This window comes from Silene latifolia, unplaced genomic scaffold (assembly GCF_048544455.1).
Source record: "Silene latifolia isolate original U9 population unplaced genomic scaffold, ASM4854445v1 scaffold_20.1, whole genome shotgun sequence".
Classification (NCBI taxonomy): Eukaryota; Viridiplantae; Streptophyta; class Magnoliopsida; order Caryophyllales; family Caryophyllaceae; genus Silene; species Silene latifolia.
The window spans coordinates 6,398,063-6,415,716 of record NW_027413163.1 but is presented as its reverse complement, the minus strand read 5'-3'; the positions used below and the strand labels follow the sequence as shown (position 1 = coordinate 6,415,716).

The 17,654-nt window shown below is 39.9% G+C and overlaps 1 long non-coding RNA gene across 1 annotated transcript; it reads right to left on the bottom strand.

Annotated features, from left to right (window-relative positions):
- Nucleotides 1–2,290: 2,290 nt before the first annotated feature.
- On the bottom strand, nucleotides 2,291–4,731 carry LOC141638355 (uncharacterized). Its single transcript, XR_012542068.1, has 3 exons — nucleotides 4,612–4,731; nucleotides 4,407–4,514; nucleotides 2,291–2,673 (listed from the first exon to the last, which is right to left on the bottom strand). It is a non-coding gene; the product is annotated as an uncharacterized LOC141638355 (long non-coding RNA).
- Between the last annotated feature and the right edge of the window lie 12,923 nt (nucleotides 4,732–17,654).

The following is a 17,654-nucleotide window of genomic DNA, read 5'->3' as shown; positions in this document are numbered from 1 at the left end:
TGCAAAAACCCTCTTGGAAGGCGTGCCCAAGAGGAGATGAGAGTCGGGTTTAATGTCCAAATTCATTGGAAGAGGCCAAGAAAGGGGAACAAGAAAAAAGGGGGCCAAATTTGGCTAAGTGTAGAAATGGGAATAAAAAGAATTTAGGAGCAAAAATGCGAGCTAAAGCGCAGCCTGCGCAGCTGCGCCATACTGCGCAGGCAAGACCAAAAATTGCGCAGCCTGCGCAGGTCTGAAAATTCGTCCCTTTATCTTTCTTATCCCGTACAATCCCCATCATTTAACTTTCTTTCTTTGTCGAGCAAACACCCCCAAACCCCATCTCATTCATCTCAAAACCCATCAAATCATCATATTTCATCAACAAATCTCAATTCTCTTCACCAAATTCTTCACAAAGTTCGATTTTGCCATCAAAAACACAATTAAAGCACCAAATTTCTGACAAAATGCCCAAATTTCCCAAGAACCTAAAATTTTCCGGGTTAAATTGAAGCTTTCACAAGTGGATTTCTGGGTCACAAGGGGGTTTTTATGCAACATCCTTCATTATTCAAGCAAGTTTGAGAAGTTCCGGGGAGGTAAACAACTTTCCTCCACTTTCTTTGTTTTCAATTAGTTTAATTCAATTTACATTAGTTAGTTGAGTTAAAATTCTTGCTTTTGTTGAATATTGTGGATTGTTGGAAAAGGTTTTCTGTTAGGGAAGGAACAATTCAACAAAACCACCTTAAACAATCAAGTTTTTGCTAGTGCACATAAGGTGTTTGTTGAATTGCCCCATAGAAAATTTTTCAGATTTTGATTGTTTTAAGTGTCTTTTAGTATCCCTATCTCACATATGCTTTTTGCGGATGATTCTATGTTTTTTATTGAAGGTAATTCTAAGAGTTGCGAAAGCCTTGACAAAGTTATTAAGGATTATTGTCATGCCTCCGGCCAGGTTATTAATGATAATAAGTCCTCTATGATGTTAAGTTCAAGCTCTAGTCTGTCCTTTGCTCGAAAATGCTTGAAAACCTTCAACATTCCGTGTGGCACTAATTTGGGATCTTACTTGGGTATTCCTATAGACGTGGGACTCTCAGGTGGGAATAAAAGTAAAAGGGAAATTTTTGAGTTTATCATTGATAAGGTTAGGAAGCGTTTATCTTCATGGAATTGCATTCTTCTATCGCCAGCGGGTAGATTGGCTTTGATTTCTTCTGTCTTGTCCTCCCTCTCATTTTACTTTCTATCGGTATTCAAAATACCGGTAAGTGTGACAAAAAGATTAGATGCTATTTTGTCACATTTTTGGTGGGCGGGTCATAAAAAATCTCCCTCTATTAGCTGGTGTAGTAGGCTTTTCCTAAGTCAACCCAAAAGGAATGGTGGTCTGGGTATTAGACGTATGAAGGAGTTCAATCAAGCACTTCTAGCAAAGATAGGATGGAGAATGATCACTCACCCAGATTCTATTCTCTGTAAGTCTATTGGTGCTAAATATGGCCTAAAGTGGCGGGATGGTGATCTGCTTTTTAACCATGGCAAGAGTAATTCTTCGTGGGGATGGAAAGGTATTGTTTGGGGCCTTCAACTCATCAAACCTCATTTAGCGTGGAACTTCTCCCCATTTTCTGACCTCGGTGTTTGGAATACTAAATGGGTTCATGGAACGGTGCCGAGACCACGATGTGTTGAGCTTCTTACTGATTCACCCAACTTGTGTAATTTAAGAATCAAAGATCTTATTTGTAACAGCAACAGTTGGGACTATAGACTTGTGTATATGTCTTTTGATGAAACTTCCACTAAGGACATTCTTGCTATTCCAATTCGATGCTCTGATGGCAGCGACAACTTCTATTGGTCTGCCTCGTCATCTGGGAATTACTCAGTTAAGATTGGGTATCACATTGCTCTTCAAAATTTTTGGAACACTTCAGCTTCCCCGAAGGACCGATCAAGAGTTCCTGCTGCATGTATGGCTGTTTTTCAAAAAATCCTTTGGAACCTGCCAGGGCCGAAAAGCTGGATCATTCTCTTATGGAAACTTCTCACGGAATCGTTGCCCACTGGGGAAGGATTCCTAAGGAGAGGCTTTGATGGTCCTTTTACTTGTGTGCTTTGTGATTCAGAAGAAACGGAATCACCGGACCACCTGTTCCGGGACTGTTCATTTGCTAACAGAGTTTGGGCTGGAAGTCTCCTGGGGATTAGGGCACAATCAGGGGATAATTTGAGTCTCCGGTCTTGGGTTTGCAATTGGCTCTCTGTTCTTTTTAAGACCGATAATAAGCACGAGGCTTGTCTGTGACACCCTTGATAATTAGCGTTATCCAATTACTTAAATGCGTAATTTCTACAGAAAAACTGGTAGGATATGTTTGTAAATGGTTCAACTAGTCCAAAAACCTGCAATTTCAAAAAATTTCTAACTAAACCATTCACAACCAATTCCAACTCAAGAAGAGTGTCAAAAACCCTGCAACAACTGATAAACTAATTTACATATATAACTAAAGACGCGGAAATATAAGGATACAAACCAATAATAGAAAGGGAGACATATGTCCCTTCAAATTATATACAAACCAAAAGTATAAAAGGTTTACTAATAGAATAGCCAAAACTAGGTCCAAGGTTTCTTGCTCACTAGCCGTCTGTGACCCCAAACAAAGCATCAACAACCTGTCAATCGCATTTTATACAAACACGAAAGCCACAATTCAGGTGGGGAGTAACTCAGAGTCCTCCCGACCACGAATCGTCAAAATTAATGTAACATGTCTTTGTAACATGTAAACAATTTGATAAACCATTTACTTTTCATGTATTCTAACAAATGACCCCTAAACTGACCAAACTAACTATCATGTGAATCATATAACAAATTGTAATCCAAACTCTATCAACCATAGCCGCTTGCATCTCACCTTCCATGATTCATAGAATCATCAAACAAGAAAGGGCAATATATCAAAGACAGGCATAAGTTCTTAGTCCCGTCAATAGTCACTTTGTAACTCAAGTCTATACCACGAGGTAGGGAAGGTAATCGAACCGGTATCTTGGCTCAGTGGTTACTATTAAGAAAACATGGCCAAGAGACAACACAACCCTAGCCTAAAATCTGCGCAGACCTAGACATGCGGATACACACCACCGCACCCAAGACTCACAACTTTTTTAAAACAAAGTGAAGTGAGTACCCTAAGGACACCACCGAAGGGTTGGCTAGTACTTAACTGACCCCATACTATCAAAATTAGTACCCGAGGTCATGCCCCAACTTGGATAAACATCCACTAGTCGGGAACACAAAGGCTATCAAGCAGTGAACATATACTCGTCAGAGACTATAAAGACCTATCTATGATGAAGGCCGAGATACTCACCTAGGACCTAGTCACAGCTAGTCCCAGCTTGAATATTTTAGCCCACACCACCCAAGACTCACCACACAAGTCAAGTAAGACACCCACTTAACCATAAGAGGGCAAAAAGTCCTACTTACCCACATAAAATCTAATATTCTATCATGTGAAAGGCTATATACAGCATACAATCCAACAGTTCCTCAATAAGTACTCAATACTAAATTCCAATCCTAGCAATTCTAACAATATTTAAGGCTTTAGGGGAAACTAGGGCCATTTCTACAATACAAGTCACTATTAAATTCAATAAGCTATACATGTGAACAAAAGCTTGATAAATGGCCTAAAACAAGAAAATGGCCGATTATCTAAATCATTCAACCGAATTTTTACCCGCAACCCCGACCTGCTGCGGCAGTGCGGGTCAAATTGCGGTGACCAATCACTCAATTAACTGACATCGCATCAGTCAAAGGGACTAAGGCTCAGTTTTCGGCACAATCAACAAAACATTCCAATTATCACAAAAAAATTCATTTTGAGCCTATTAATTACCATTTCATTTTGTAAATTATCCTAACATGTGATAATTGTCAATATAACATAATTTTTCTACCCTTAGCATAACTTTTAGCTACTTTTATGATTCTCTTAACAAATTTAACCATGTATACTCATTCTAATTATATCCATGATGAACCTAAAATGACGGACAAAGCATGGAAAACCGCGAAACAAGCAACGGACCGACCGGACCAACCCCAAGACCGCCGGGGCTGCCGTGGGCTGCCGCTGTTCTGCTGCCGGACATTGCCGCACCATTTCTTCTTTTTTTTTTTCATTTTTATACATTATAAGACCGTCTGAAAATTAATTAATCGTCCCCAATTCAACTTTGATAATTTAAACTACCAAAAGGCACAAATTAAGCTTGCATGCAACTAAGTTTAACATGTGAAAATTACTACCCAACAAAAATTCACCAAACATACAAAAATCAAAAACATGTGACGATCTTTCGTCGAGTAACTCGAAATATGTTACCTTAAGCTAGAAAATGAGCAATTAGTCCTCAAAACCGAAACCCTAACCACAACTAACCGCTATCCTCTACAATATACGAGTCCCCGAACTCGTCTTCCAATCCTTCACCTAAATAAACAATTAAAACACAATAATAAGCATATAAACCGAAAATTCCGAAATTTGGTCTTAAAATAACTTAATGAAAACTGAAATTAGAACATACTAAGTCGTAGATCGTGGCGAGGGGATTCCGGAAAGGTAAATTTCGCGAAAAACGGACAAGAAACGAAGGATTTATGACGATTTTGAGCTTGAATGTGAAAATGGTGTTTGATTTTGGGTTTGGAAGCTTAAGGAAGATGAAAAAAGAAAAAAAAACAGAATATGGAAGGGGAGGGGGCTGTCACGCGGGAAAGGGAGAAAGGAAAGGAGGGAGTCGGGATTTTTAGTCGGGATTTACGAGTCGGGTTTGACTTGTCTTGATAATAATTAAATCCGTAAGTCAAACGCAAATTCCGTCAAGTCCAAAGTCTTTAAACACGAGATTACAATAAAATTGAGTATTCATACGACCCATTTCCAATTTCGTTTACCCAACGTTCAAACGAATTGTCATTTTCCCCCCGATACGCCCTTATTTCAAAATAAAAGATTTTACACGGTTTAAACTATTTTTAAACATTTCAAAACTATCAAAATAAATACTTTTCTTCAAAATATAATAAAATTATATTTCTTTGAATTATTTTTACTTTAAATACTTTATTGTCAAATTTTACTTGATTAATTAATTATTTTCGAAATATATTAACGATCCGAAATTTACGGGCCGTTACAATCACCCCTCCTTTTAAAAAGTTTCGTCCTCGAAACTTAGAAGGAGAAATTATAGTTATAAGAAAATATAGGTATCTTTTCAATGAAACGGTGATACTCTTGTTGATCAGACAAGAACATCCATATTCATATCAAGATATAAAAATACTTCTTCACCAATAAATGAGAAAACCCATTATTGGGACGTCACCAACAACGAGATTCAACATTCACTAATGTTAAAACCATTGAAAATCATAAAAGCATTTTCAAACTTTTAGTTTAAAATTCTATAGTAAGAATACTACCTTTACCAATATGATTATACAAGGCTTAGAAACTCGGAAAAAGAGTAAGAAAAAGAATACCTTACGAGAATAATTCAGGATATTTAGCTAACATAGAAGCTTCAGTTTCCCAAGTCTCTTCTTCGACATTTCCACAACGCCAAAGAACACGGACTAGAGGTACAACTTTGCTCCTAAGTTGCTTGTTGGCTTTATCAAGAATCCGAATTGGCCTTTCTTCAACCACCAAGTTAGGCTCCAATTCAAGAATTTCTTCTTGGATTATATGGCTAGGGTCACTAATATACTTCCTCAATTGAGAAACATGGAAGACATTATGAACCTTGCTCGGTTTGGGGGCAATTCTAAACGGTAAGCAAGCTGGACCAATCTTTTCAATCACCTGAAAGGTCCAATATATTTAGGGCTCAACTTCCCTTTAACGCCAAACCGTTTCACCCCTTTCATAGGTGACACTTTAAGGAATACTTGATCATCAACCTCAAAGGAAAGTGGTCGACGACGGACATCGACATATGACTTTTGACGGTCTGGCGGCTTTCATCCGCTCCCGAACGATCTTAACTTGTTCAATGGACTCGGTCACCAAATCAAGTCCTAACATTGGAACATTTTGGGTTTGATCCCAACAGACTTGAGTACGGCATTTTCTACCATACAGAGCTTCATATGGTGCCATTTTAATGGAAGTTTGATAGCTTGTTATTGTAAGAGAATTCAACCGAGGGCAAACATTTCTCCCAAGAAGTTTGGAAATCTAAGGCACAAGCACGAAGAAGATCCTCTAAAGTTTGAATTGTTCTCTCGGTTTGACCATCAGTGGCGGCATGAAAAGCAGTGCTCATTAATAGTTTACTACCCAAGGCCTTCGTAATGCGGTCGAAAACGAGAACAAAATCGAGGATCTCGATCTGAAACTATATCTTTAGGAACCCCATGATAGCGTACTACTTCATTCACATTGGCACCAGCTAGAACTTCTAAACCCCAGGTCTCTCTTATGGGAATAAACCGAGCACATTTAGTCAATCGGTCCACAACCACCCAAATAGCATTCTTCCCAGCTGAAGTCCTGGGTAAAGCCATCACGAAATCCATGGAAATAGATTCCCATTTCCAAAGAGGAACATCCAAGGGTTGAAGTAAACCCCGGGCTTTTGATGTTCTATCTTTACTTTCGACAGTGAGGCATTCTTGACATACTCCATAACTTCAATTTTCATCCTAGGCCACCAGAATTGCAATCTCAAATCTTTGTACATTTTGGTACCTCCCGGATGAATGGAGTAAGGAGAAAGGTGTGCTTCATCAAGAACTCTTTTTCTCAAATCAGCTGCACTCGGAACATAGATTCTACCTTGATAACGGAGATACCCATCATCATCAATCTTACAATCCTTAGCTTGCCCAAGTTGAATTTTAGCTCGAATGGATATGAAAGTAGGATCATTAGGAAGGCAAGTACGGATCTCACGGTGGAAGTCGGGTTCGGTGACATGGCATCAAGATGATGAGAGCCCCTTTTTACAAGGCTTACTCCCAATTTTGAAGTTCTAAAGCAAGTTCAGGAGGTAATTCCGAAAAGAATTCAAGGAATGACGGATTTTCTCGCTAAGAGCATCAGCCACCACATTAGCTTTTCCTTCATGATATATTAGGTTGGCATCATAGTCATTCACCAATTCTAACCATCTCCTTTGTCTCATGTTCAACTCTTTTTGGGTAAAGAGATATTTCAGGCTCTTGTGGTCGGTATAGATGTTGCAATGGACTCCAATGAGGTAGTGTCTCCAAATCTTCAAAGCATGTACTACCGCAGCTAATTCAAGATCATGAGTCGGGTAGTTAACTTCATGAACTCTAAGCTGTCGAGAGGCATAAGCAATGACTTTCCCATTTTGCATCAAGACACAACCTAAACCATGCTTAGAAGCATCACAGTAAACATCAAAGTCCACTCCTTCTTCAGGTAAGGTCAACACCGGAGCGGTAGTCAACCTCTTTTTCAATTCCTGGAAGGCATTTTCACATTCTTCAGACCACACAAACTTAGACTCTTTCTTCAACAACTGAGTCATCGGCCTAGCAACCTTTGAAAAATCCTTCACAAATCGCCGATAGTAACCCGCCAAGCCTAGGAAACTACGGATTTCCGAAACATTGGTTGGACTTTTCCAATCAACAACGGCTTCAATTTTGGCAGGATCAACCATAACACCCTCTTTTGAAATGACATGCCCAAGGAAGGTCACTTTAGGTAACCAGAATTCACATTTAGAGAATTTAGCATACCATTTTTCACGGCGCAAAATCTCCAAAATAGCACGAAGGTGTTGGACATGTTCTTCTTCAGATTTAGAATAGATCAAGATGTCATCAATGAACACTACAACGCATTTGTCAAGGTGTTCTCTGAAAGTACGGTTCATCGATCCATGAATACAAATGGAGCATTGGTCAAACCAAATGGCATCACCGTAAACTCGAAATGACCATACCTCATCATGAAGCGGTTTTAGGAATGTCCACTTCTCGGACTGGAATTTGATGATAGCCCGAACGAAGATCAATTTTAGAAAAAGTAGAAGCACCACGGAGCTGATCGAAAAGATCATCAATTCTAGGAAGAGGATATTTATTCTTGATAGTAACTCGGTTAAGCTCACGATAATCTATGCATAATCGCATAGATCCATCCTTCTTTCTTACAAAGAGAACATGAGCACCCCAAGGTGAAAAGCTAGGTTGAATAAAACCTTTGGCAATCAAATCATCCAAATGAGTCTTGACTCTTTCATTTCAGACGGTGCCGGCCTATAAGGAGCTTTTGCAATAGGGCGGTACCGGAATAAGATCAATAGCAAATTCAACTTCCCTTTCGGGAGGAATTCCGGTAGCTCATCGGGAAAAACATCGGAAATTCACATACTACGAATGTTACGTAACACTACGGATTTTCCTTGGTGACTACTCGGCCAGAGTAGAGCCTACTCGGCCGAGTAGTCTTTGAGGTTGTTTGTTGTTTTGGTTCTGCCGAGTAACACTCGGCCGAGTAAAGTGAACACTCGACCGAGTATGGGACACTCGGCCGAGTATACACTTACTCGACCGAGTGTTCGGTTTGGCGGAGTGTTATTTCGACGGTTTGATTAGGGAATGTTTAGGGTATTTTATATTTCCGCGTCAGTTTCTAATATCATTTGAAAGCTTTATCATTTCTACGATCTCTCCCTAATCACTCCCTAATCATCCTCTAATCTCGTTGTGTGTGCAAATCGTCGTGACCCTTGCGTGTAGTTTCTTATTCTCTTTTTTGGTAAGTTTCATTCTCTTGTCATTTGTATTCTTTTGGGTTCTTGTATATATGGAATTGGGGAAAATGGGATTGTGCAAAGTGTAATTGTATTATGTGATTATTGTTGTAGGTGACAATATGATATTCGTTATGCATTTGTATGGTTGATTGCAGCGTAAGCGGATTGCGAAAAGGTAGGGTTTCCTACTCAGTTCTTGTGTAATTGATTTGAGATATTTTTTGTGTTGTGTATGATTGTTGTCTGCTGATCATCGGAGTGTTGGTGTTGTGGTGACGGTGGTGATGTGCTTGTGTTGTGACGGAAGTGGTGTTGTGACAGCTGTGATGCTGTGGTATGTATGATTGTGGTGGAGTCACTTGCGGGAGTGGCTTCACACCCTAGTTCGCCCTCCGTGGAACCCGCCACGGGAGGGGATGTGCACATTAAGGGACGGGGATTGTTAGTCGCTCGTTGATGAGCCGGACTAGGTGGGGATGGGTGCGGTCACCCATCGGCGGCGAGGATTAACTGTTGCGATGGGTAATCTGGCAGGGCTACACACTTAGGTGTGTAGTCGGTTAATGTGTGAAATCGGAGAATGGTGATGGAGGATTATCACCGGTTACATTACTTGTTTGTCTTATTTGAATTATGCGATGTAACTGACCCCGTGTTGTTGTTTTGTAAAACTGCGGTGATCCATTCGGGATGGTGAGCGGTTGTGACAGTAATGCGGATGTTTAGCTAAGGGACAATCATGGGAGTCACCACGTCAAGTCTAGCTTCCGTTGTTATGAGTTTAGATGTCTTGGATTTCATTTGTATTGAGACCTTGTACGTTTATTTTGAGTTGGTCTGAGATAATGTAATCTTTAACTTATATACTTTGATAAATGTTGTTTGGAAATTGTAACTTTGATATACTAACCTCGGGAAACCGAGATGGTAACAGCCTTTCATGCTAGGGTAGTCCTTGGTAAGGTACCTTGGTATGAGGGGGTGTTACAAAGTGGTATCAGAGCCGACGATTCCGGCACCTAAAACTAATGAACTCAATGAACTTAGGGAGTCTAAATAAAATGAACCCGGAGAGAGTTGTTTGGAGCTACCGCAAAGACTTGGGAGACGTCCCGGAGTCGCACTAAGGCCCTTACGATCTCAAGCCGGTCACATGGGGGGGAAACTGTTGTATGTTTGAGTTATGTGTGTTTGATATCTCTAGTTTGAATCTTGTGCATGGTTGGATTAAATGAGGAAAGAAGTGGAATATGATAGTAGTTGAAAGATGTATCGACGACTTGTTGATGTTGAAACTTTGAGCATGGAATATGTTGCCATGTTAAGTGTTGGAACATGTTAAAAGATGAAAAGTGAATTGTCAAATTGTATCTGGTTGATATTGAGCATGAAGAATGTGATCATGTTACCTGTTTAATACAATGTTGAGCATGAAGTATGGTAGTGGTACATGTGTATATGAATATGATGATTTTAATGCTTGATTGTTGGTAGAAGCATGTGATTAAGGTCATGCGTCTGTATATGTAAATGTGGTGTTTAATTTTAATGTGAATATGATAAATATTCAACTATGTACTGGTTTTTAGAAGCATTGGGTCGTTATTGTTTGTTTTATGCATGTTAAAGTTCTTTTGAAAAGAAATTTTGATTTGTATACAAACCGATTTTGGAAGGGTTGTCTTAAAACTGTCATAAGTCGAGTTCTAGAAAAGATGTTGCTGTGATTCTAAGTTGAGGTGATAGCTTGTCCTCTTACGATTCTAACGATAGGTCACACGCCCAGATTGACCAAGTAACGAGTGAGATATGACTGTTTTACGAAAACTGGACGGTCTTGAGAATGCGCCTATACTCGACCGAGTAGTCCCTACTCGGCCGAGTGTCTTTTATACTCGACCGAGTATTCCATATTCGGCCGAGTAATCTTTCTGATAATATCTTGTTTAGCGTCGGAGTCGTGAACTCGGCCGAGTAGTCTTATACTCGACCGAGTAAGGTCTACTCGGCCGAGTATTCCCAATACTCGACCGAGTAATCCTTCTGCGGCAATTGAGTTGCTTCGAGTCGAAAAACTCGACCGAGTAATATAGTTACTCGACCGAGTACCTTGTACTTGACCTAGTATGTTATGTACTCGACCGAGTACCTCGTTGAAGCGACCACTTTGAGTCGGTGGCTATGTTATTACTTTTGTTTTGAGCGGTGGCTATGTTTTTCATTGTTTTAAGTCATAGGGTATATACACATGTATGTTTCGAGTCTTAACGCATTCTTTTATATGAGAGACGGTCTTGATACGTAAGTTACCGGAAGGTATGACAGGGAGAATGCCGGGTTATGAGAGATAAGTGTTGGATAAGGAAGACATGTGTTAATGTGGTTGTGAGAGATAGTGGAAAAAAGGAAAGGGAAGAATGATGAGCTAATCGAGGTAAAGAGCATGTTTTGTGAGATATGATGAGTGAAATAGTCGTGTATTGAGTAGTATAAAAGTAAGTTTATATGGGCAAGGGTGATGTAAGTGTAAAGAAGCATGAGAATGAAAGATTGAGATGAGAGATACGAATAGTGACATTTCGGGATGTGTAGGGGCTTATAGAGGGAGACGGTTAGCATTGTGTTGCTTAAGGATATATGTAATGAAAGGTTGCTTTAGAGGGATGGAGAAGAGAGGTATATAGTGAACTTAGATAGAGTTATGTCGCGACGTGGATTTGTAGATGGTGACCAAGTTTGGGAATTTGGAATTTTCACGATGTGAGCCTAGTGAGTAATTCTTTGGGCAGCTAACGTTATGAGATGAATTTTGGTTTCCTAGTGATGTAAAAAGGGAGATGCAATTGTTTGAACTTTAAACGTTGATTTTATGGATATATTAGTGACAATTGGGAGTTATAGTATAATGAGAGAAGACCCATGGTAAGAAAGAGTGAGATGATATCGACATAAAATAATGGGAATTGAGTTTGGAGCAATGTGAAGGTAAGGAGCACTAGAGAGTTAGACGAAAATAATGAAGAGTTGAATCATTAAGGGAGTTTGTCGAGGGTAAAAGAAAAGAATAAGGGGAGTAAAACTAGGAACATGTTCACTGAGGATATGTGATATAAGAGTAAGGAATTGTAGAGATGTATGATACTATCATGAGGATTTGAGTTACAGTTATGTAGAAGTTCCAGGACAACATGATAATCATGAGTTTCGAGGAATTAAAGAAAGCAAAAGTTGGGTAAAGAATTTGCAACATATAAGATTTTGGTGGTGAGTCGGGTGACGATACAATTACGGATGAAATTGGAAATAGTGTTGAGGTGATTTTTGTTGATATATTTGATGTTTGTTGTTTGGGATGAGAACCAAAGGGAGGAAAAGGATTGTTATATTAAGAAGTGATAGTAAGAGAGTAGTCACATGAAAAATGTTGGTGTCATAGTATTGTCACTAGTGGTTGAGGATGATGTTATTTTGGGGAAGTTAGTTGTTCTAATGAGGTTGATTTTGTGAAGGTGATTAAGGTTTGGTTATGAGGGATTTTAAGGTATGGATATATGAGGTATTCGCTGGTAATTGGGTACGGATGATATGACTACGTTCGTCGGGTGGTGATAATTGAGTGTATGAGAGAGAGTATGTTATGAAAGGCACCTGAGTTAAGTCCGGATAAGAGGTATTCATTGTCAAGTGGTAACTTACGTGATCAGGATTGACTAGTTGGATGTGATTACGGGTCTATGATATGTGTAAATGTTGGTGTGAGGTTCTGACCTCACAAGAAGTGGTATGGTGTGATAATTATAAAGTTGCTATATGAATGTTTTGTAATTTATGTTGGGTACGGTATACTTATGGAATGAGGTTCAAAAGGTAATAATTTGATTGATCTGGCATGGATAGTTAAAATTGTATGTGAATTGATGATACATGTTTATTCCGTGAAATGGTAAGGATGATGTTCATGAGATTCTTGTCAGTTTATTCCGTATAATATGTTGTGTTATAATCTTGTAAAACGGTTTTGAATGAGTTTTCTTGCTCGAAATGTCATACTGAGTCAGTGTTTATGGGAATTATATGTGATTGAGATGTTTATCGATGTGGTTGTTGTGCCCCGAGTGGTGATCCGGGCATGGTACTTCATGTTGTGATGCAGGCATTTTCGCGCTGCGGTGCGGCTGTTGGTGGCGGTGTTACGATGCCGTCACCGGTTGTGGTGGAGTATACGGGGTGGTAACGATTTGAGTTTCGAAAGTCTGGACCGATTATGCACGTTGTTGTTTTGTTGTTGTTGTTTCTTGTGAGTTTCGATTAGACACATAAAGACTGTTGTTTTTGTTTGTTGATGTTTCTTACTAGGTTTGATTTGGGAATGAGGGTAGAATATGATATGAAAGAGAGTTGTATATGTTTTCGTTGTTATCATGGTATAGTGATATTCTGTTGATGGGACACAGTTGTGAGAAGTTGTTACCTTAATCTTGATCTTGTTTTAAGATAAGACATCGATAGTCATAGTCATCATGGCAAGTGAGTCGTAGAACATGTGTGGTAATGATCGATATATGCGGGTGGTTCATAATCCTTTGTTGAGACAAATGAGTGTAGGGTGTTGGGTAATTAGTGTCGTGTTAAGTTATGTATGAGCCTTGTGGTATGAAAGAAAGGAACTTGAGGATCTAGTGTGAGTGTACGTAACAAGTGTGGATCGTAAGTTATGGTTTTGGCGATAAGAGTTTTATATAGTTTATATAGAGAGGTATGTCGTGTTACGGTAATGTGGAAGAGTAGAAGTTTTGGGTTAAGTTAAGGATTTTGAGGTTTAGGTTAGGGGTGTGAGTGAATTGAAGGATGAGAGTTGTTTAAGTAAGAGAGCCTAAGATATATGCATGGTGACCTTGTTCGATTATAAGTGGTTATCTTTGACATGCGGTGGTGATGGGGATAAGGAGAATATATAGCTAGGATTTAGTAATAGCGAGTTACGAGGACGTAACATTTATCTTAAGAGGAGTAGGAGGCGATAAAAGAGATTTTGATGGTTGTGCATATGGTAGTATAATTGGAAGTAGAGTGTTGGTGTAGCATAAAGGACGGATATTTGTGTTGATTTTATTAAGGTCATGATCGTCTTTGTAGTAGTCCGATGTTAAGGAATGAGAGAATATTTCAATAGTGTTGTGATTTGAATGATTACGATTATGAGTCCAATAGTTTTGACAGTCGGAAGATGATGTTTATGTGTTTGAGTAAACTTCGAGGACGAAGTTCGTTTTAAGGATGATAGAATGTAACATTCCGTTTTGATGATTGATCTTCTTTTGTGGATTGAGTGTTATTGAGTGTTATGGAAGTGATACAAGGTTGGCAACATTATTTTGTGGTTATTGGGTAATGTTATGGAGCCGAGTGTTGGGAGCCTATGCTATAGTTGAGACGATATCGAGAGCCATGTTGTTTGTGGAGTTGGTGTTAAGTGTCCATGTTTTATAGGTTGGGTTGGAACTTCGCGGTCGTGTTTTGTTTTGTTCGATGTTTGCTTTGAGTCGGGATAATGATTTTTGTGGTGATTTGTATAGTTCCTTGGTGTTGTTATATGTGGTTGGTATAGTCTTGTGGCGTAGTGTTGTGCTTTGTTTTATAGTAGAGTGTGAACTTCGGGACGAAGTTCTTTTTAAGGGGGGAAGATTGTAACACTACGGATTTTCCTTGGTGACTACTCGACCGAGTAGAGCCTACTCGGCCGAGTAGTGCTGAGGTTGTTTGTTGTTTTGGTTCTGCCGAGTAACACTCGGCCGAGTAAAGTGAACACTCGACCGAGTATGGGACACTCGGCCGAGTATACACTTACTCGACCGAGTGTCCGGTTTGGCGGAGTGTTATTTCGACGGTTTGATTAGGGAATGTTTAGGGTATTTTATATTTCCGCGTCAGTTTCTAATATCATTTGAAAGCTTTATCATTTCTACGATCTCTCCCTAATCACTCCCTAATCATCCTCTAATCTCGTTGTGTGTGCAAATCGTCGTGACCCTTGCGTGTAGTTTCTTATTCTACTGTTGGTAAGTTTCATTCTCTTGTCATTTGTATTCTTTTAGGGTTACTGTATATATGGAATTGGGGAAAATGGGATTGTGCAAAGTGTAATTGTATTATGTGATTATTGTTGTAGGTGACAATATGATATTCGTTATGCATTTGTATGGTTGATTGCAGCGTAAGCGGATTGCGAAAAGGTAGGGTTTCCTACTCAGTTCTTGTGTAATTGATTTGAGATATTTGTTGTGTTGTGTATGATTGTTGTCTGCTGATCATCGGAGTGTTGGTGTTGTGGTGACGGTGGTGATGTGCTTGTGTTGTGACGGAAGTGGTGTTGTGACAGCTGTGATGCTGTGGTATGTATGATTGTGGTGGAGTCACTTGCGGGAGTGGCTTCACACCCTAGTTCGCCCTCCGTGGAACCCGTCACGGGAGGGGATGTGCACATTAAGGGACAGGGATTGTTAGTCGCTCGTTGATGAGCTGGACTAGGTGGGGATGGGCTGCGGTCACCCACTGGCGGCGAGGATTACCTGTTGCGATGGGTAATCTGGCAGGGCTACACACTTAGGTGTGTAGTCGGTTAATGTGTGAAATCAGGAGAATGGTGATGGAGGATTATCAGCCGGTTACATTACTTGTTTGTCTTATTTGAATTATGCGAATCCGACCCGTGTTGTTGTTTTGTAAAACCTGCGGTGATCCATTCGGGGATGGTGAGCAGATTGTGACAGGTAATGCGGATGTTTAGCTAAGGGACAGTCATGGGGAGTCACCACGTCAAGTCTAGCTTCCGTTGTTATGAGTTTAGATGTCTTGGATTTCATTTGTATTGAGACCTTGTACGTTTATTTTGAGTTGGTCTGAGATAATGTAATCTTTAACTTATATACTTTGATAAATGTTGTTTGGAAATTGTAACTTTGATATACTAACCTCGGGAAACCGAGATGGTAGCAGCCTTTCATGCTAGGGTAGTCCTTGGTAAGGTACCTTGGTATGAGGGGGTGTTACATGTTCTCTTTAGGAGGCAAAGAAGAAGAATCAGAAGAAGTCACCATACACAAAAAGGCTTGATGACCCTTTTTCATTGCATTGACAAACTTCATAGCAGAAATTAGTTTAGTACCGGTTTGTCTTTTAACCATTTGATAAGACACACGGTGACACAAGGGTTTGTAAGAATTATTTTCTGGTCTCGACATTCAAATCGAGCATGATGAGTATGTAACCAATCCATGCCCAAAATGACATCAAATTCTTCAAGTGGAAATTGGAAAAGATTTGCTGGAAATATAGATCCCACAATAGAAATAGGAACTTCCGGATAGATTTTAGAACAGGAAAAGATATCACCAGAGGGTAAGGATATAGATGTGCTTTCTTCTTGTGATGATTCAAGTGATAATTTATTGGAAAGTTTTATTGAAATAAAAGATAAAGAGGCACCCGTATCAAATAGTACCAAACAAGGAGCATCAAAAATAGAAAATGTACCGGTAATGATATCAGGATGTGCCTCAGCTTCAGCTCGGCTCATAACAAAGATACGACCCTTCGGCCTCACAGGCCTCACTGGGACGACAGGAGTGGTAGGAGCCATCACCTTCCTCTCCGGGCAAACATTAGCCTTGTGACCCGGTTTGTTACAAGTAAAGCATATGATAGGGTCAATGAAGCATTTACCAGGGTGTGCTTTGGTTTCTTGCGATTATAGCACAATCGGTCTCTAATACCTTTATTATCACTAACAGCTGAAGATTGACCGCCCCGGTTAGCTTGAACATTAGAAACAAATCTCCTCTTGTTTGGGTCAGAGGGAGATGAAATGAACCCGGGTGAAGGAGTAAAGGGCCTAAAAGAAGGATACAAAGGCCTCTTGCCAAGACTAGAACTAGTTGCACGAGCTTCATTTTCAATTTCTTTCAATGAATTCTCGGCCCATAAAGCATCATTATAAATGGAAACAAAGCTAGTGGAATCCCGACGGACCATGCTTTTGATCTTAGAGGAGAGCTTTTCAAGATAAAAGAAATATTTTTCGTTGTCATCCTTCACCAATCGAGTTGCATAATGAGCCAACTCGTTGAATTTATCGGTGAAGGCCTGAACTGGAAGGCTTCCTTGCTTCAACTCCATAAATCCCTTCAACTTTTGTCTTTTTCACTCTTGAGGATAGAAACGGGCCTCCACTAACTCCTTGAAACGTATCCGGTCAAATCCTGGTTCACAAACGGTAGGCCCATCATGGACCACCACCGCCGGTCAGCTTCTCGTACAAGGAAATGAGAGGCTAGCTTCACCTTATGTTCCTCCTTGACATCATACAACGTAAAGCTTTTCTCCAACTCCCGAAACCACCCTGTAAGAGCAGCTGGATCAATCTCTCCACCATAAGTGGGAGTGTTGATTCGGGTCAGCTGATTAGCCACCCAGGTATAGGTGCCAGGAGTACCCTCAGCTGGCGGAGGAAGAGGAGCTTGTTGATTTTGTTGGTTTTGTTGATTTTGGAGAATTTGGGTAAGAACTAGTAAGATAGCATCATCAATATCTCTTCTTGGCGGAGCCATCTTAAAAAGAAGAAAATTAATTAGTACCTATCAATTAGCAATCACAAACAGACTACCACATAAAATCCTAATTCTACCCATCCTACCCTTCTCTCAAGTTTATTATTTAGAGGTCAAGTGATTTCTAAGTGGGGTGCACAAACGTGCATCGGGAGCAATAAGCTCTGATACCAACTGTGACACCCTTGATAATTGGAGTTATCCAATTACTTAAATGCGTAA